Below are 21,871 nucleotides of genomic sequence, written 5' to 3'. Positions count from 1 at the left end.
TGTAATTGTGTAGGTGGTACATGATATGCCACGGTAGTAGGTGAAGGCATTTGTGCTCCTGCAGAAGTTTCACTTATTCGACCATGACCATGAAGGTGCGGAGCCGAATTATGGACATCAACAGTTGCGTATGGTGCCACAAAATTAGTAGCATTAGGTGTAGCATATGATGTTTGAGGGTAATTGGCCAAATAACTAGTAGTAACATGGCCAATTCCCCTATCCATCGGCACGTTTGGATTAACGTACTGCAAGTTATTTGCCGATGAATAAAAACTTGAAACACTTTGTTGCATACCATTGGAAGTTCCTACATAGGGTGTCTCAACTTGATTAACCGAACTCATCATGTTATTCATCGGCATATAAATCTGTGGGGTTGCCGATGCATGGGAGTTGGGATACATATGTTGCATGTTGCTAAAATTATAAGAATTTGAAACATGAAGATTGTTTTGCATCGGCCCTTACGCATAATTAGATGCATGATTGATAAAACTAGGGCTAGCCGATAAATTATGCTCAATAGGTGATCCCGCAACAACATATGGATTATTTGCATCTACAAAGGGGAATTGGGTATTCATAGTACCTTTGTAGATTGCAGCAACTTGATGCCGATCTCTTCGTAGCAAGAACGGGCTGGAGACCGTTCAAAGCTTCGTCCCCAGCGGAGTTGCCAAAAAGTGTGTTCGCACACGAACACGTCGCCGTGTACCCTCGACGCCGGGGGTGATGCACCGCAGCTCACGTCGAAGGAGATCCGTCCGGAAGCGCGGTACGCAAGCAATCCGGCGGGCGCTTTTGTAGACCCGAAACCCCACACGCCCGGGAGGGACCCCGTCAGGGCGCGCGGTGGCTATGGGCTGCCCTAGGTCGACCTGATCGCCCCTAGGGCCTCGAGGTTCGCCGCCCTGCAACAAGAAGAACAGACGAAGAACGAGGAAGAAGAGGAACTAGGGTTAAGGAGAAAAGATATAAAAGATAAAAAGTGGTAGATGATTTGTTCGATTGTGTGTTGTTCAATTGGCCGTCACCCCTTAGATATATAAGAGGCGGCTGGACTTCACGTGCAAGGAAAAGGCTTAGATTCACGTCCAAAACCCTAGTCAAATTCGGATTGGTTTTGTCCGAACTTTCCAAAACTGTTCGGTTTAAACTGGCTGCACCTTGCGGGTCTTTTTTGTGGTGGTAAACGATCTCGGATGGAAACAAGCCCAAAAGCAATCTTGACCGTTTCGACGAGACGAACAACTTTCATGTTGAGCATTTTTTGATCAGAGGTCATTTTGAGGGTCAAATCAGTCGCGCAAAACAGCCTATTCCCTCGCGCTACCCATCACACATGTGTCTGGTGGGGCGCGCCACATCTCGCCTCGTGACACGGCTGCACTCCGATTGCTCTAACTTTTGCATACGAACTTGGATTTGGACGATTTTTATATCAAAATCGATTGTTTCGACGAGACGAAGACAACCCGTGTAGATCATTTTTCCATTTGAGGTCGTCTTGGGGGCTTAATCGGCCAAACTGTACTCTGAATATAAGATCTTAGTACTTTGAGCATAGTTTCGGCCTTCGAGATGAAATCGGACGGCGATGACCCAAACTTCAAAAATGTTCATATCAACAATGCGGAACTCTTTCATGTAGATCACTTCTCCATTTGAGGCCATCTTAGATAAGTTCTTGACCGTGCCAAAATCTGGTGTCAACACTTGGAAAAGTTATCGCTCCGATACAATATTTTGGAATAGTTAAACAAATAAATTAGGCATGTACATATATATAGTGCCTCAGCGCAATTTATGAAAGATGAAAGTATGATCTGGAAATTATCTCAAGCAGACAAATTCCGTGTATGTCAAAGCGAACAAAACTAGAACATGCCAGACCTCAACAACATACGTAGCCATAGGTAGTTAGGCATTCAGATTTAAATAAGGCTGACAAGAGGCAAACTGAAGTGAATTTCATTTTCACTGGTACAAATGGAGCACTTGCAGCAGGGCAGTTCGACTTGTGAAAAAAAAGGGAACTATCATCTAAAAAGTTAAGGGCTCAAAGCAAGTACTTATTATCAGCTTAAGAGCTATAGCAATATCAAATGAGATTAAAGTACTGACGAGAGATTGTAACTAGCACCAAAGTACCCAAGGTAACTACCAACCGAGCTACTTGTTTGACATTTAAGTTGGTCCAAGGATAATTAAATGCTCTTACATTTCTTTACAGAGGGAGTACTGCTCATCAGTTTCAAACTATTAGCAAACCTGATCCCGAAAGGGAACATAGTGCAGCTATCCACATAAGAATACTTCTGTAACACAAACTTATGCACACATGGCTAAATAGACAAGAACAATACCCACCCTTGAGTATTGTTGTTCTTAGAGAAATTCATCCACCAGCAAAAGAAACAACTGAAATAATATATACTAAAATGATAATTACAGAACTCGAGCATTATGACAGACATTTCATCAAGCAATTACTGAATATATCAAAAGGCTATTTTGTTATGCTGGAAAGTGATTATATAAAGTAATGCTATTACAAACGAGTGCTATTATGCAGAATCAAGCGAGCTAGGAGCCACCACATCACTAGTGCAAATGGACGGATGTAAAAAACGAAGAGACACTACAAACTGTCAAAATGAAAAGCAATTCAATTTGGTGTACGCTAAATAAACGACCACACGATCTTCATAACCACGTTCTCGATTATGTGGCAGTAATTAATCCGGTCCACAATAACCCAAAATGACCAGCAGTATTATTAATGACTGCCAAAGTGTAGTTTCTGAATCTAGCTGTTCGAACAAGTGTATACAGTTACTACTATCAATCTGGACAAATATTGTGGACGCCTTACCAATCACAGTAAGAGCTAGTAATACTTCCATGAGAAGAAGAAAAGAATATGAATCCTCAAGCAAAAACAATGCAGCTTGCCAACCTGAAATAGCAAATGAACCTAGATAAATATCCATGGAGAGCATCAAAATTCTTCAGGAAAAAATAATCTTATGCCCCTGGCCTTTCCAGTCACCAGGGCATACCTACCAGCAATGTATATCCCACCAGGAAAAAAAACCATTATTATATATCGTCCAACGCTTCACCTTCACCATGCCCATCACCAATGCCATTGCCTAGTCACGAACTTAATTAGTCAGTAACCATTGCGTATTTTGACAAAAAGTAACCGATACAAGAATAAAGAGATTATAGGACAGTTTAGATTCAGAAACTACACTTGGGAAACGTTACTTGCTTCGGCACCAGATTAGGAGTAGATAAACAAAAATTGCACGAAGTTTCAAATACAGGGCATTCACATGTGCTCAGAAATTGACCAACCCATTTTGGTACTCCACATCCACCTCACAACAATACCCTTGCTTGGGAAATGTTGTTCATAGACTAACAATAGATCGATACAACCAGTAGTTGTTCATTTGGATAAGCTTATAAAGCTGACGATTGAGTCTATCATCATTTGACGTTCAAGTTGGTTCAAGCCCAGCTTTCCACCTCAATTAGTACTCTTCAATTTTCAACTGTTATGTATCACACACCGAAAAGATCTCTAGCTGTATTACTAATTTACTATGTGCATGTACATACAGATAGTACCCCAGCACAATTTATGCAAGACAAAAATATGTTTTGGAAATTATCTCAAACATACACATTCCTTGTATGTCAAAGCGAACAAAATTTGAAGGTGCTCATATGCATAGGTAATGCGGAATTCAGATTGCATAGCCTGATAAGAGACATTATTTCATTTTATTTTTTCACTGGTACAAATGGAGCACTTGAAGCAGGGCTCTTCGACTTGTGAAAAAACAAGAACTATCTGTAGAAAGTTAAGGGCTCAAAGCAAGTACCTATTAGAGTTATAGCAATATCAAATGAGATTAAAGTACCGATGAGAAAATGTAACTAGCACTGAGGTTCCAAATGTGACTGCCAACCGAGTACTCGTACGACTTTAAGTTAGTCCATGGATAATTTCCATGTACCAGTCATCGATTTCCAACTGTTACCAAATCTGATGCTGAAAAGGATTATACCGCAGTTATCCACATAAGAATACTTCCGTAACACATACTCCCTCCGTTCCAAATTACTATAGTATGTGTATGGCTAAGTAGACTAGAACAGCGCCATTGAGTACTGTTGCTCTTAAAGAAATTCATCTGGCAGCAAAAGAAACAACTGAAACGACATGTAGTAAAATGATCATTACAGAAATAAAGGATTATGACACGCATTTCAGCAAGCAATCAGTGAACATATGAAAAAGTAGTATCTTGTCATGCTGGAAAGTGATTGAACATATTGAAAACTAGTATCTTGTCATTCTATTACCTGCATCATAGAAACTTGAGAATGCATTGTAGATATGGATATCCCTTGCGCTGCCACTGTTGCATAGTCTCTTGAACGTCATTGACTGGAGATGGACCATGAAGATGCCACAAGATGTCCTTACAAGGGTCACATTGTTTTCCTCGTCGAATCCCACTAAGGCTACAGGCTTCCTCTTGCCTGCTGCTCCTAGAGGAAGAAGCTTGTCTAGTTCAACGATCCTTCCCAGAACCCATGTCGCATCGTCATGACGAACACCCGCTTCCCACTTCCATAGTTGGGCACGGAAGCCCGACACAACGATTAAGCCAAGGCCACCATCTTCAGCCGGCATAACGGCGAAAACTGTATCATCGTGGGCATATGCATCCGGTGGCGGCTCTATCAATGCCAGCCTCTGCGTGTCCAAATCAAACTCAATTATGCAAGCTCCGCCAAGAACATACGACCAATAGAGTGAATTCCCAATCAAGATAGTGGGAGTGAGGACAGGTTGAAAATATTTCATAGCTGTAGATGGCTTGATCCTGGAATGTATGAACGGCATTGAGATAATTTCGCCCCATTCGCTGGTCGCCGACGAGTAAACGGTTGCGAAAAGATGAGAATGGCTTCTTTTGACAGTGGCTATCAGAGCCACTTGGAAATGGCCGGAGCGACGACAATCGCCGTGCGCGTGTCCCTGGTCGCCGGCAGAGCAAAGCAGCGCCCCGGTCAAGATGACGGTCCCGTCGCCGTAGAGCTCCGGTGGGACGGCCAGACGGGTCTGGTCGCCGGTGACGGGGTCCCACAGCAGGAGGAAGGGCCGCGGATGCATGTTGACGGCGAGGGCGCGGCCATGGCGGCAGCCGAGGAACTGGAAGTGGTCGCCTTCCTCGAGCCGCAGGGAGAAGCGCGCGGAGGGGATACGGTCCGGCGGGTCGAGCGCGGGGGTGAAGGTGGGGTTCCCTAAGGTGGAGAAGAAGCCGAGGACGGGAGGCCTCCGGTGGTGGGCGCGGAAGCGGCGGAGGAACGCGGGGTCGGCGACGAGGCGGCGCCAACGCTTGCAAACGAGGGAGGCACGAGGGAGCGCCGACGGCTGCGGGGGCAGGCGGAGCAGGATCTCCCCGAGGAGGTCGTCGTCGTCCATCGGGGGCGCCGGCGAGCGGCGGAGGCGGCTCATCGTGATCGTGCCAGGGTGAATGGTCGCGGTTGACAGGCCCACCAGTGGCCCATGGATACCCATTTAAGCCCAGAAAAGAGGAGAGAAAGAAAGATGGCGCGAACCCACCTCGTCGTTCCCGCCAAAACTAAACCATTTCACCGTTGTTACACATTTTGGTTGCAGTCTCCTATTTCATCTGCTCGATTTCGGTCCTTTTTCTGTTCTTACTACTCCCTCCATCCCAAAATTCTTGTCTTAGATTTGTCTAAATACGGATGTATCTTGTTACGCTTTAGTGTTAGATACATCCGTATCTAGACAAATATAAGACAAGAATTTTTGGGACGGAGGGAGTATTAGTTGATACTGTGAAATATTCGTATATACTACTCCCTCTGTTCCTACATATAAGATATTTTAGAGATCTCACTATAGACTATATACGGAGCAAAATGAGTGATTCTACACTCTAAAGTATGTTTATATATATCCGTATGTAGTCTATAATGAAATCTCTAAAGGTCTTATATTTAGGAACAAAGTGAGTAGCAAACATGCTCGTGCGTTGCAACGGGAGAAAAAAAAACACATGCTTCTAGCATAATAAGCACGACTCTAGACTCCTCTACAGGTCCACGTTATCTATTTCAACATAGCGTCTCATCTGTGTTATCGCTTATTATTATTCCAAAAAACCATGGTCGCAGTGTCCACCTGATCGCATTGTGTCTGAACGTGGCCAATCCCATGGTGACGATCTCTGCCACTGCCTAAACCCTAAACCCACCCACCCTTGCTTTTTTTTAACTTTCAAAACAAATCTCGGCAAGATAGATGTGGCGTCCGCCCTTCCCGCTACAACCTACACCATACACCAACCCTCATACGCTGCACTCTATATTTGTTTTTCAAAATGCATCAACATCCTGTTTTTTAATATACACAAAACACTTTTTAAATCACATGGACTTCTTAAAACAGAATAGATATGTTTTTTATTACGAAAAAATAAGCACGTGTCATTTTTTGGAATTACATGAAAAAAAATCTTATAGAAGAGAGTGTTTTTTTTAAATTGTATGAATATTATTTTAATACAAGAAAACTTTTATTAAAACTTCACAAAAGAAATTAAATGGTGAACGATTTTAAAAAATTACCTAACATTTTTAAAAGGGAAAAAATTTTAAATAACAAAAAATAAAAATGCATGAAAAAATAATTTTTTTTTGAAAAAATCAATTGGTATTGTTGCCCTCACCAACATGACCATAAATTCTCATCGTACATGGATCATGTGGCTTCTTTTATATTTCCTTTTCATCCAGAAGACCCAATCCTCATGAACTTGACATAGTTGTTCTTAGTTGTAAGTAAAGAGACATCTAAGTTCAATGTGATTCATCTCATCAACCAAAATGAAATAGAAACTTCCCAGAAAAAAATGCCTAGCCACTCTCTGCACATTAGTGTTTGTACTTTGTTGCTCAGTATGAGTGTTTTGCGGACTTGTGATGCTATTTTATTGCCGATGTGTAACTATTTTATTGCCGATGTGTAACAACAGGAGCCTGGAAATCACACCTTGTGAGGTAAGCCCTGGAGGACCCTTGGCTCCAAGAGAGGCAGAGAAGCATCAGGATGGAGGTATTGATTGTGGCAGCAAGCCAAGCAAAGTCAAGCTGACGGAAGACCAGAAGGTGCGCACAGAGGCCTTTTTTAAGACCCCTGCTTTCAGCCTTTTGAACATGGAAAATGTTTCTGAAATTCCTGTGAATATTGATTGATAGAGGACATGATGCTCTCAACTCAAATTTGAGTACATTTATCTGAGAATTCCGAAGCTCTGAAGTTTAATGTTTGAATGCATCTCTATTACGGCCAGTCATCATTTGCGCAGAACATTCAGCTCATCTAGAATTTGAACTCATCACAAGCATGTCAATAGAAGAAATTAATTAACTCATCCACTCCACTCGTGCGGATAAAAGCTAAGTTCTCTCACTCTCAGTTACTGATAGAGATCATCTCAACTAAGGTCATAGATTGAAAGGCGGGATACAAGCAGATAAAACCAAAGCCTTCCAAGCTCCAACACAAACATTAGTACACAACATAAACCGAAGTTTTGGACGTCGGTGTTGGTCAAATTTAACTTCCTGACGGCATATCCTGCTTACATAAATACAATACTTGATACGGACATGTCATACTACATCAGGGCCATCTTGAACATCCGCCATCCTACTCCAGATGTATGGCCCAAGCAAGACCAAGCTAGCAAGCTCAGATCTGCATACATGTATTTAGTTAGTTGGAAAGTTTAGGCAGCTGCTGTTGATTCAATGGGAATCTTTCCTATCCCATTTTCTTAGGAAGGAGGGATGTGCTAAATAGCAGAGTACAGTATAGCTTAACAACAAAGGCACACAAGCTGCCATAGTATATTGCAGCCTGGAAGGAACATACACAAAATCTTGGCAGGCCATAACAGGCGAACCCCATCTGTTCTTGAAAACATAACAATGTAAATAAGGAGTGCTCATAAATACAAGACTCAAGGACTTTCAAACATCAACCTACTGGTTATGCAACATTCTTATTTTGGACATCGCTGTTGAATTGAATGAATGATGTTGTAGTAGGTGCTAAGTATGACTAACGATGCAAACGTGAAAGCCATTTTCTCTCCTCAAGATATGGAGCAATAAAAATTAGTTTTCCAAACTAGTGAGTAATCTTACTTTTGAATTAACATTCTCAAATCACAATCACATATAATTGTCAAACATGCATGCAGAACCAAACCATGAATTGACTACCCTATCCTAGCTAGTTGGACAAGGTAGTCAAGCCCAATAGAACAATAATCAACTTTCTTTATAACCATGGGAGTAGAAATTTGAAGCAACTGCATGTTGATGCAATGGGAATTTCCTATTTGCTAAATTGCAGAGTACAATATAGCTTAAGAAAAAAGGCACACAAGCTATTTATTCATGCTTCCCAAGAATCCCATAGCCATCTTATTGCAGTTTGGAAGCAAGGTTAGTACAAAATAGCAGACCTTAACATCTGAACTCTATGCTCTTGAAAAAACACGGTAAACAAAGAATACTCAAACATTAGCTTACAAGTTGTGCAGCGTTCTTGTTTTGAACATCATCATTCAGTTGGATGAGTGATGTGTAATTACTAAGTATGACTAAAGAAGTAGTATATGAAGCGGCAAGCGAGAGAGCCATTTTCTCTACTAAGATATGGAGCAATAAGAACTAGCTTTCTAATTAAACTGGTATGTAATTTTTTTCATTGATCTTCTCAATCGCAAACAATTGTTAAACATGTGAGCAGAACCAAACCATCAATTAGCTACATCTTCTAGCTAGTTTGACAAGGTAGCCAAGCCCAATAGAACAATAATTAACTTTCTACATAACCATGTGAGCAGAACAAGCAAAGCACGCACTCAATGGCAACATAAAATAAAATAATTAGACTTACCAGTTGATCAGATAGTTGGTTCTGATAACAGCGGCGGGAAGCTAAAGCAGGGGAGAGCACGTTTGCGATTGAGGAACCGCTCCATCCTTGTACAGACTTTGGTAATTTCATAAGTCTTGACTTCCATCGAGTAACAATCCACATTCTCAATATAAATACCTTCTGGAGCGCCTTGGAAGAACAAGAATCCCTCCGCGGCACCCACTGTGGAAATGGAATAGTCATGATACTGCCCTGGCAGGCTTATGACCTTCTCAAGCTTCCATTCTTGGGAATTATTCTGTAGAGAGGTATGGTAGAGAGCAAAGTAGCCATTTTGACGGACAAGAGAAAACATCTCAAGGGTTCCTTCCCTACCCGTAACAACTGAATTCGGACGTCCACGATAAGAGTTCTGGTGGTGCAGATCTCTGAGTTCCTGATGGTAACCGGTGAGAAGATCGACAGTGGAAAACCTCATGATGCACGTGTCCAGCACCATCAAATGGTCACTCCAACTATAAGGTTCTGTCCAGTAGAAGCGACCGCAGACGTAGTCAAAAGAGGACATATGGTCCAAAGAAGGGAGGACAGGAGACTCGGCCATACACCATTGCGTAGCTGTGGACGGGAAGACAAAGAGGACAAGCTTAGTCTGGTATTTTGCTATGCATATCACCTTGAAGGGTCCCTCCTCCCCATTGTCGCTGGTGTTGGAAGCAAGTACAGGCTCGAATTCCCAAAGAGAATCTTGCGGCTGGGCGGCGAGGTCCTCAGGTATGGTTGGAAGCAGCACGTATCTGCAGAACAGGGGGTCACAGACGGCGAGGTGGAAGTCGGCAGCGTTGCACCGCTCCCGTTCGGTCCACGTGGGGCGGTCACGCGGGGTGAGCTCATTAACGTCCATGAGGATGCTTACTTCGGCGTCATCTTCGGAGTAGCAACTAATGCGCACGGTGCGGGGGTGGAGGGAGATCCAATCGAGGAGGACGCGGCCACCGCGGACGTCGCGGGGGGCGCCAGCGGGGGCCTTCCCTGTCGTCTTGGACGCCCGGCGGGAAGTAGTAGGAGGAAGAAGAAACGACGGCCGGGACGAAGGAGAAATCGGCGGCGCAGGGGGCGAGGGCGCCGGCGAGCGGGGCGGAGGGGTGGGGCGCCTGGGCGGGGTGGAATCCCGCCGCGTCCATGAAGCCGAGGAGGGGAGGCCGGTGCAGCGCGCGGAAGCGGCGGCGGAAGGCGCGACCTTTGATGACGCGACGGAAGGAGGTGCAGGCGGCGGAGGCGCGGGCGAGCGCGTCCGGGGTGGGCAGGCGGAGGAAGATCTCCTCCAGGAGGTCGTCGGGGACGGGGATAGAGGCCAGCGGCGGCTGCGGCGGCGCCATGGCGGCCGTGGTGGAGAAAGGGGATCGAGGGTTAGGGCTTGCGATGCTGGGAGCGAAGAGTGAGTGAGTGGGCTGAGAGTCGTACGGCCATTTAGCGAACGCCTCGTACAGCTTGGAAAATTGTAGCCCTCAAAACATTTTAAATGAAATTGTAGTACTATAAAGCATCATAATTCTCGCTTCCTTTTTACATAAGAAAAACTCATTTCAACCATATTTACACACTAAAATCTCCAGCTACATTAAAATCCCATTAAAACTATATTTACAGATTTGAAATGTAAATTGCAGCTTGAAGCCACATAGTTCTCGCTCGTAAAGGTTGTAAAATTTAAATTTTACATAAACATTCTGACATGGGTGGAACTCTATATTGTGACGTTGCTTCCACTGCTCACCCCCTGGTCGTCGGCTCGTCACCGAATGACACCATCGGGCCAAGAACATGCAGTCGACAGCGTGGCGGGGCTTTTTCCTTTTCCATAAGGCATATAGTGGGGGAGGCTTGGCCCCCTTTGCCTGCACAACGTGGCATCCTCTTGTGGCTCCACGGTTTCCCTAGCAACGCTTCTAGTGGAAGATTGATTTAACATCCCCGCTCAGAGTTTATGATTAAATATTTATATTCTATACTATAACTGCTATGATTCTCGAATATGCGATTCGAAGAAAAACTCGTGAGCACGTATAGAGTTATAAACGGTAAAACAAGATTCCTAGTCTTGCCTCTAGGACTAGCTCAAAGTGTTGATTGATGATTTCGTTTTTCTGATCATGGGCATGACCAAAATGCCGACAACATTTGAGATCACGATGTTGGAAGAACACTACTGTTGAATTGACCCGAGTTGTTTGTTGTACTTAGAGATTATATCGTCTAAAGTCTGTAGTCCATAACATTGGAGTTAACATATGTATGATTCCTTAAACCATGAGAGTATCAAGTCACTCCATATCAGACAGTGCGCATTTGGGTTGTTCCATTGTCATCCGTAACAGGGTGATCATAACGGTAACTTACGGGTTCATTAGAAACGTATAATGAGGAGCTAGATGGCTCGAGACTGGGATTTGCTCCTCAGGCGATGGGGAGATATTCTTGGGGCCCTCTTGGTGTGACGACATCCATCATCGTCTGGACAGTCACATTTCATAGGGATGCCGGAACACAAGAACGAGAAAAGAGAACAAAACCGATATTGAGGAAAACCAGTATAGTGAGCATGTGTTGATCTCACAAGGATACCGATATATCTCATCTCGAGTTTGTAAATGATCGCGGGGCAAAAGAAACAACATATGATAAACAAAGGTTCACTCAAATATCATATGTGTAAGTATAGGGATCAATATGAATGTCCATGGTTCCGTTGTTGATCATTGAACGAAAGGAGTTTTCATTCAAATTTACCAACCCGGGAGGGTCACAGGCTTAAGGAATTACGATCCGTTGAGTCTATAGGAGTTATGAATATGAGAAAATATTACAGAAAAAGTTTAAGGAATAAAAGAAATAGTTTTGAGAGAAACTGAAAGTGTTTCGAGGTTACGGGGAGAGTTTCTGAGAAAACTGAGTAATACCGAGTAATGATATATCCACAAAAAATGTTTCCGGGGACCTAATATAAATAACAGAGGACTTAGATAATGATCTAGGAGTCCCTAAAAATTAGAGTCAATGGGCTAAGAGAAATATCACTTGGGCTATTAGTGAAGAGTTAATGGGACCTAAGGCCCATATAGTGGAGGCGCCCCCCTTTGGGCTTATTGGACAAGCCAAAGGGAGAAGGGGAGTTCCTTGGGAGCTGCGCCGGCTAGGAGAACCGGGAGAGCTCCTATCTGCCGCTTATTGCGGCAGACAGTCGAGCAAACGCACGGGCGGCCCCGACTGGGCCAGCCCATTACCGAATGAGCGAAGCGAGTGGTTGTGCCAACGATCGACTACTGTAGCAACTATATAAATTCGCAAAAAAGTAGGATTACCGAGGATCGAACAGGAGACCTCCATCAGACAAGATTTCCGGGCTAGCCATCATACATAATTAGAACTAGTGATTACTTGCCAGCGCAACCCAATAAGAACAAAACAAACATAGATCCAGAAATCCTTTTTCCTCTTTTTTCTTTTTGTGTTTTTGATTTTTTGTACGAAATTCCAAAAAAATGTTCTCGAACCTGAAATGTGTTCACAAATTCAGAAAAATGGTCCACATTTTGCAAAAGTGCATACAGTTTTTGAATTTTTGAACATTTTCATAGACAAGAACCTTTTTTGCATGTGCGAACAAAAAATTGAAACTACAGAAAATGTTTTTGAAAAATGTGAAACATTTTTTGAAGTTGTGAACAAATTATGAAATTCCGAACAAATTTTTAAAACACGAACATTTTATGAAATTTTTGAACAAATATTTGAAAATGGAACATTTCATGAAATTACGAAAAAAATTGAAACCATGAACATTTTTTGAATTTGTGAACAAATATTTGAAAATGGAACTTCATGAAATGTCTAAAAAAAATTGAAACCATGAACAGTTTTTGAAATTCCTGAAGATTTTTTCAAACTTAGAGATTTTTTAATTTCAAACCAAAATTTGCAACCCCGAACTTTTTTGCAATTCTGAAAGATTTTTTAAAAAATATGAACATTTTCTAAATTTGTGACAAATTTTGAAATATATGAACATTATTTCAAATTCCTATACATTTTTTAAAATTCAGAATATTTGTTGAATTTTTGAACATATTTGGACAATGAAAAAAAAATAAAATATGAAAAAATTGAAAGAAAAAAGGAAATATCGACTTGAAAAAGTAAAAAAGTTGAAAATAAAAAAAGAAACGAAAACAAAGAAACAACAAAAGGAAAAGAAAGAAAAAAAACCAGAAAAATGAAAAACCAAAGAGAAACAGAAAAAACCGAAAGGTTCCCGAAGCCAGAAACCCCGGCTGGGAAACTCTAGAAGGTTCCGAAAACCAGATATGATGCAACACGTTAAATAGGCCGGCCCAAGTCATCGCTGGGTCGGCAGGGTATGTGCTTGACACAATGTGCGCCAAAATACGATATACCGCACCGGGGTTGTCGCTTGCACTTACAGGGGGTCTACGAAGGAGCCGGCCTGATCGAGACCTGTAGCTCAATAATAAAAGCGCCGAGCGGGGATCGAACCAACGATCTCGTCCTAGCGTCAATGCGCTACTACCAATAGAGCTAGCAAGTTTTAATGCTCGCTATACAGCGCAAACCTTTAAGAATGACATGTCCGATTTTTTTATAAAATTTCAAACGCATTTAGGAAAAACCTGAATATTTTGTGAAACGCAACTACTTTTGAATACCATGAACAATGTTTTCTAAATTTCCACATTTTTGAAAATCATGAACAATTTTTTGAAACGGGAACATTTATGTAATTCCATAACAAAATTTGAAAAGGTGAAAAAACTAATCTCCCGTAAAAAAAGAAAATATTTTCATTTTTTAAATTTGCAAGTTATTTTTCAAACAGGAACATTATTTGAAAATCCTGAAAAGAATGGAAACCCGAACCTTTTTAAAATATTATGAACAATTTTTGAAAAGAGAAACCTTTTTTGAAAAGTTGTGATAATTTTCAACAAAAACATTTTGAGCATTTTATGAAAATTGTGAACAATTTTTTATACTAGAACATTTTTGGAAACCCTACAAAAATAAAAAAAATGAACTTTTTATAAATTTCTGAACATTTTTCGAAAATGGGAGCATTTTTTAAATTGTGAAGATTTTTTGAAAAGTTGTGAAATATAGAACCAAAACATTCCGAACAATTTTTAAAAAACACGATTTTTTTTAAAAATCCTGAACATTTTTTGTATTTTAGAACAATATTTGAAACCATGATCATGTTTTTAATTATTGAACATTTTAAAGAAACACGCACATTTTTCAAAAGATGCCACCATTTTTAAAAATTACGAACATTCTTTGAAAAGAAGAACATTTTTTGCAAACGTAAACACTTTTTTGGAACTGCCAAACAAATTTAAAAACATGAACTTTTTCTGTAACACAAACATTTTTTGACATTTGTGAATATTTTTTGAAAAACATGAACATATAAACAAATAATTGGAAAAGGAAAAAAAGAAAACAAAAATGATAAAAAAGAAACAAAAACTGGAAAAAGGAGAGAAAGCAAAAAATAAACCGGAAAGAATAAAATAAAAAAGAAACAGAAAACAGAAAAAAAGGTTCAGGAACCTCCTAGAAGGTTCTAAAACCGGAAAAACTCATGTGGGAACAGGGATCGCTGCAACTATTAACGGGCCGGTCCAGATCGCGTGATTCGATCAGGGAACTTGTGTGAAGCTTTGCCAGTTTGACGCGACATGCGTCACATAGGATTTTCCGAGAACCGGCGCCCACGCGCCTTGCAAGTTGGGCCGGCCAATGAAACATGTTGAACGGTTATCTAGCGCGGACCCCTTAAAAAAGTTATCTAGCGCGGAAAAACCGCAAAAAAAACTACTTCCTCCGTTTCTAAATATTTGTCTTTCTAGAGATTTCAAATGGACTATTACATACGGATGTATATAGACATAGTTTACAGTGTAGATTCACTTATTTTGCTCCGTATGTAGTCACTTGTCGAAATGTCAAAAAGACAAATATTTAGGAACGGAAGATATTACGGAATTCGAACTCAAGCAGTTCGCTCCATGTCCAAAGCTCGCTAACCACTTGAGCTACCGGCCTGAAGTGATTAGAAACGGCGTGAAACAGAAACTAACATTGTCACAATGCTATTCATTTATTGGGGGGGGGGGGGGGGGTCGTGATTAGAAAAGGTTAATGGATTTTGAAAATAAGTTCATCAATTTTTAAAAAAGTTCATGGATTTTAGAAAAAACTACAAATATGTAAAAAATTCACCGAATTTGAAAAAAATCCATTGAATTTAGAAAGAAAGTTCATCGAACTTTAAAAAAGTTTGTTAAATTTGGGAAAAGTTTATTAAATTTGAAAAAAGTTGATTGAAATTGAAAAAAGTTTGACGAATTTGAAAAAAGTTCATTGATTTGAAAAAAAAGTTCAAGAATTATAAAGAAAATCATTGAGCTAGGAAGAATAAAAAGAAAAGGCAGAAACGAAAAATGAAGAAGTAAAAAGGAAGAAGTAAAAAGGAAGAAGGAAAAAGGTAAAAGATAAAAGGCAAGATGAAATAAGAAAAGATATAAAAGGATGTTAGTGATCAGGTCGAGCTAGGTGGCTCGGTGGTTACTGCAAGGGTGAGATGGGCCGGCCTAGTGCGGGGCACTGTAGGCGCCCATTTGCGGAATACACATTAATGGGCGCGTGAAGCGCCAAATAGGATTCGCCGAGTTCCTTGGCCGGCGCAAGGGAGGAGGGGAGCCGTCCTCCAAGTCGACCTCCCCTCTGATCAGAGAAAAAGTGTCATAGCATTTTATACATATTCCTTTTACAATTTAGCCCTTCTAAATTCAAAAATGTGCTCCTCTCGCCTCCATTCCAGCCAGCCAGCGCGCATGCGCGCACTCACACCTCCGATCCAGCCAGCAAACTCGCAACAGCGCCAGTGCACGCCTCCGATCCAGCTAGCACGTATGCCACACCTCCTCCTCCCCTCCGCTCGCACGCCACGGTGGCACCAGCACCAGGGCCAGCCAGCTCCTCTCACCTTTGGTCAGCTCGTGCACTAGCGATAGCCATCCAGGCAACTCCTCCTCCGCTCGACACGTCGCACCAGCACCAACACGAGCGCCACCAATTGCTCTCGCCTTCGGCCAACTCCGCCTTCGCGCTAGCGCCAGGTCCAGATCCTCCTCCAGCCTGTGCCAGGTCATCCTCCATGCCTCCAGCTAGGTCCTCATCTGCGCCTCCGGCCAGCCCCTTCTCCGGTCAGTTCCTAAACTGCCTTCGCACCTCCGTCCAAGACTGTATCCGTGCCTCCACGCCATTGATGGATGCATCTTCTTCCTCCTCTGCCTTCAGATCTTCAAGTGTCGTGCCATCTTCTTCCTCCTCAGCCTCTAGATCAACATCATGTACCCCTGCACATTCAAACAACAATGGAGTGCCATCGGGGGAACAACCATCACGGTGGTCGTCTCCAACAACTTCTCGTCTTCATCGACATATCCATCACCTTCCTCGCTATTTATTTAGCGGTCCACTTGTCAGGGAACGTAGCATGCAATTTCAAAAAAAAATCCTACGCTCACGCAAGATCTATCTAGGAGATGCATAGTAACGAGAGGGGGAGAGTGTGTCCACGTACCCTCATAGACCGAAAGCGGAAGCGTTAGGTTAACGCGGTTGATGTAGTCGAACGTCTTCACGATCCAAGTACCAAACGTACGACACCTCCGAGTTCAGCACACGTTCAGCTCGATGACGTCCCTCGAACTCTTGAGCCAGCAGAGGGTCGAGGGAGAGTTCCGTCAGCATGACGGCGGGATGACGGTGATGGTGATGTGATCCGCGCAGGGCTTCGCCTAAGCACTACGACGCTATGACCGGAGGAGTAAACTGTGGAGAGGGCACCGCACACGACTAAGAGAACAATTGATGTTCCTTTGGGGTGCCCCCCGCCCCCGTATACAAAGGAGGGGAGGAGGAGGTGGCCGGCCTAGAGGGGGCGTGCCAATGGGGGAGTCCTACTAGCATTCCTAGTTCTAGTAGGATTTGGCCCCCCTTCTTTTCCTTCTCTTGGAGGTGGAAAGGGGGAAGGAGAGGGAGTAGGAGGAAAGGGGGGTGGCGCCCCCTTCCCTAAGCCAATTCGGCCTCCTCCCTTGTGGGGGGCGCACCAGCCCGTTGTGGGCTAGTTAGCCTCCCTCATATGGCCCATATGGCCCATATCTTCCACGGGGGGGGGGGGGGGGGGGGGGGTTCCGATAACCCCTCCGGTACTCCGGTATGTACCCGATACACTCCGGAACCCTTCCAGTGTCCGAATACTACCTTCCAATATATCAATCTTTACCTCTGGACCATTTTGAGAGACCTCGTCATGTCCCTGATCTCATCCGGGACTCCGATCAAACTTCGGCCACCAAAACACATAACTCATAATACAAATCGTCATCGAATGTTAAGCGTGCGGACCCTACGGGTTCGAGAACTATGTTGACATGACCGAGACACATCTCCGGTGAATAACCAATAGCGGAACCTGGATGCTCATATTGGTTCCTACATATTATACGAAGATCTTTATCGATCAAACCGCATAACAACATACGTCATTCCCTTTGTCATCGGTATGTTACTTGCCCGAGATTCGATCGTCGGTATCCTCATACCTAGTTCAATCTCGTTACCGGCAAGTCTCTTTACTCGTTCCATAATGCATCATCCCACAACTAACTCATAGTCACATTGCTTGCAAGGCTTATCATGATGTGAATTACCGAGAGGGCCCAGAGATACCTCTCCGATACTCGGAGTGACAAATCCTAATCTCGATCTATGCCAACCCAACAAACACCTTCAGAGACACCTATAGAGCATCTTTATAATCACCCAGTTACGTTGTGACGTTTGATAGCACACAAGGTGTTCCTCCGGTATTCGAGAGTTGCATAATCTCATAGTCAAAGGAATATGTATAAGTCATGAAGAAAGCAATAGCAATAAAGCTGAACGATCAACATGCTAAGCTAACGGATGGGTCTTGTCCATCACATCATTCTCCTAATGATGTGATCCCGTTCATCAAATGACAACACATGTCTATGGTCAGGAAACTTAACCATCTTTGATTAATGAGCTAGTCAAGTAGAGGCATACTAGGGACACTTTGTTTTGTCTATGTATTCACACATGTATCAAGTTTCCGGTTGATACAATTCTAGCATGAAAAATAAACATTTATCATGATATAAGGAAATATAAATAACATCTTTATTATTGCCTCTAGGGCATATTTCCATCAGTCTCCCACTTGCACTAGAGTCAATAATTTTGTTCACATCGCCATGTGGTTTAACACCAATAGTTCACATCGTCATGTGATTTAACACTCTATAGTTCACATGGCCATGTGACCAATACCCAAAGGGTTTACTAGAGTCAATAATCTAGTTCACATCGCCATGTGATTAACACCCAAAGAGTACTAAGGTGTGATCATGTTTTTCTTGTGAGAGAAGTTTAGTCAACTGGTCTGTCACATTCAGATCCGTATGTATTTTGCAAATTTCTATGTCTACAATGCTCTTCACGGAGCTACTCTAGCTAATTGCTCCCACTTTTAATATGTATCCAGATTGAGACTTAGAGTCATCCGGATCAGTGTCAAAGCTTGCATCGATGTAACCCTTTACGATGAACTTTTTGTCACCTCCATAACCGAGAAACATATCCTTATTCCACTAAGGATAATTTTGACCGCTATCCAGTGATCCACTCCTGGATCACTATTGTACCCTCTTGCCAAACTCATGGTGAGGTACACAATAGGTCTGGTACACAACATCGCATACTTTATAGAACCTATGACTAAGGCATAGGGAATGACTTTTCATTCTCTTTCTATTTTCTGCCGTGGTCGGGTTTTGAGTCTTTACTCAATTCACACCTTGCAACACAGGCAAGAACTCCTTCTTTGACTGTTCCATTTTGAACTACTTCAAAATCTTGTCAAGGTATGTACTCATTGAAAAAACTTATCAAGTGTCTTGATCTATCTCTATAGATCTTGATGCTCAATATGTAAGCAGCTTCACCAAGGTCTTTCTTTGAAAAACTCCTTTCAAACACTCCTTTATGCTTTCTAGAAAATTCTAGTGCTCCCACTCACTTTATTGTAAATACAGGCTTCACCACAAGTCTGTATAAAATTGTGGCACCCCGGCTCAGAGAAAACCAGAACGCCCCGTATTCCAGCCCAGAGATCGAGGAGAAGTCTTCTGGAATACGACACTGCTTAGTATAGAACAAACCAGCTCTCTATTACAACACGAATATGAATACAAGGGTTCCAATATTACAATGAATAACATCGGCACGGCGACACTACGCCAACCACGCTTGCTCTATACAAGCAGCATAGCAACTCGAAGCAGCGGGACAACTACTGGAAGCGGAACAACGAACGACGATGATGGACTCCAATCCGCAGGGACTCTGGCTGGAACGTTTATCCTAGCTCGCGAACAAATGAACAACACCAAACAAGCAAGCAATCCAGGCACGACCTGCAAGCTGGCATGACACGCCGGGTCAGTACATTGAATTACTTGCAAGCTCACAATAACCAGAAGCATTCAAGACAAACAACAACATGGCAATTACAGGTTAAGCAGGAAATATTCATGAGGTCATCAGGATAACATGGCATCAACAATATGAACATGATACAGCTAGAACAATATGAGCATGGCATGAGCATATAAATCTAACGATACTAGCATGCAACATGATGACACTATATGCACTATTTATTCTACTCGGGTTACTTCGTAACCATCACATGCATCACTTACCGACCTCGGACATCACACGATCATCTCAGGATCAAATCAAGCTTGGTATAAACAATACCGTAGTAATCATTAAATGACCACAAGGAGCTTGATTTTTACCCACGATTCTCGCACAACATCACGAATATACAACAACTCGGTATCCTCGATACCACGGTGATCATTCACGGATCACAAACGGAACCACTCTGGGTTCAACGGGCTACCTCGTAACCAAACGGTGATCTTTTAGGCGATCACAACCATGACCAACACTTGGTCCCAAACGGTGATCTTTCCGGCGATCACAACCAACTTATCTCATCATCCAACCAGGGTTGTTATTAAGCACATTATTATTAATACTGTTGACTCACAGTGTGACCGACACGAACTGGGCCCTTATCCGCGGGCGCGGCTATCGATAGATTTAATATACACTCTGCAGAGGTTAGTACACTGTACCCACACCACGGAACCCATGGCCTTGCACTCCCATTCGGGTGGACCAACGGCGTTCCGACAAAACCATCCTACTGCCATGACACTCACCCGGCCACTCCGATCAACTCCCCTTTGGGCTAAGTCCTGGGTGGCCCCGTGCCTACCAAAGGCACCAACGGCCACCGTCGTGGCCAAAACATAAACGGTCGCAAATAGGGACAAACCGGGTATAACAACAACAACGGGCACACAAGGTTATGTCTGCTTACCGGGCCAGGGTACCGCACGCCCATAACCTTCCCTCGTTGGAGGCACCGGCAAGAGGCATGACAATAGACCCAGTTAGGACCTTCCCATAAAGGTAAGCGTGGTTGCACTGGTCAGATCGATATGGTGGCACCATGACTCGGCCAACAGTTGTTCAAGTTCAATTTAATCCGGTTAAACTTGAATGCAATATGCTGAGTCATGATAAAATAACATGATGCAATTACAATGCATGAGCATGATATCAACATAAGCACGGGGTGCAACATAACTATCCACCATATCCACAATGAATCATATCCAACTGAGCATGGCATACTGACTAGCATGAACATCACAAATACATACTTCTCTGAGAGATAGCAAGACCAACATCATCAATCAATAAATATCGTGCAAGAACATATCGACAATGACATCATGCAAGCATTTAACCAGCAGGATGAAATGGAACATGCATAACAACGGTACTCGGGACAGACGACAGTCATGCACCGAAAACCATCACGAACATCAACATGTACTACTAGTAAGCATAAGCATATGAAAGGAATACTAGCAACTAGCAGGGCATGATAACCAGGTGCATAACAACATAGCAAGCAAGTAAGCACTAACCCAGAAGCATTACCGAAACAACGATAACCATATTTTAAACAAGCAATCATTTAATAAATATTCAAGTTGAAAACCATGGCTACTGCATGGCTATCATGCAAGTGGGTATTGTGGCTTGCCTGGGGGTGAAGAAGGCACCGGGAAGAAGTGCGGAACGATCGTGGAACAAATCGCCGGAAAAGTTATCTCTCAAAGGGGGCTGATTAGGGGCAAGGGCAAAAAGGTCATTTTCACAGTGTCAAACCATAGTGAAAACGAAACCAATAGAAAGGGCTCGGCGAAACGAATACGTGGGCTTTGGATTCACCTCATTTGGAGTTATGAGTAAAAAGTTGTGAGGTGAGGAAGTTCAGGGACTAATCTGCAAAAATATCATCACAAACAAGCCCTTGAGTGGATAAGGCAGAAGCAGATTTCGGAAAATACGCTTTCTAGAGAGGAAAGCGAATTTGCGCCCGAAGAACAAACGAAATACGCTTACCCAAAGAGGAAGCGCACTTCACGATACGCTTTCTGTAGATGAAAACACACACGCCCGAATACGTCTCGACTTGCCACGTCAGCGTCAGCGGGGTCAACCCACCGGGTCACTGACTGGTGGGGCCGCGGGGTCCACGCGCTCGGTCAACTCCCTCCTCCCACTCCTCCTCTTCTTCCCCCCGACGCGGGCGCAGAA

The 21,871-nt window shown here is 43.0% G+C and overlaps 1 pseudogene; it reads right to left on the bottom strand.

The window, feature by feature from the left end:
- Window positions 1–7,596: 7,596 nt before the first annotated feature.
- On the bottom strand, window positions 7,597–10,479 carry LOC109785780 (uncharacterized; annotated as a pseudogene).
- Between the last annotated feature and the right edge of the window lie 11,392 nt (window positions 10,480–21,871).

This window comes from Aegilops tauschii, chromosome 7 (genome assembly GCF_002575655.3).
Source record: "Aegilops tauschii subsp. strangulata cultivar AL8/78 chromosome 7, Aet v6.0, whole genome shotgun sequence".
Lineage (NCBI taxonomy): Eukaryota > Viridiplantae > Streptophyta > Magnoliopsida > Poales > Poaceae > Aegilops > Aegilops tauschii.
The sequence above is the reverse complement of the archived record's forward strand: the minus strand, read 5'-3'. Positions and strand labels throughout refer to the sequence as shown.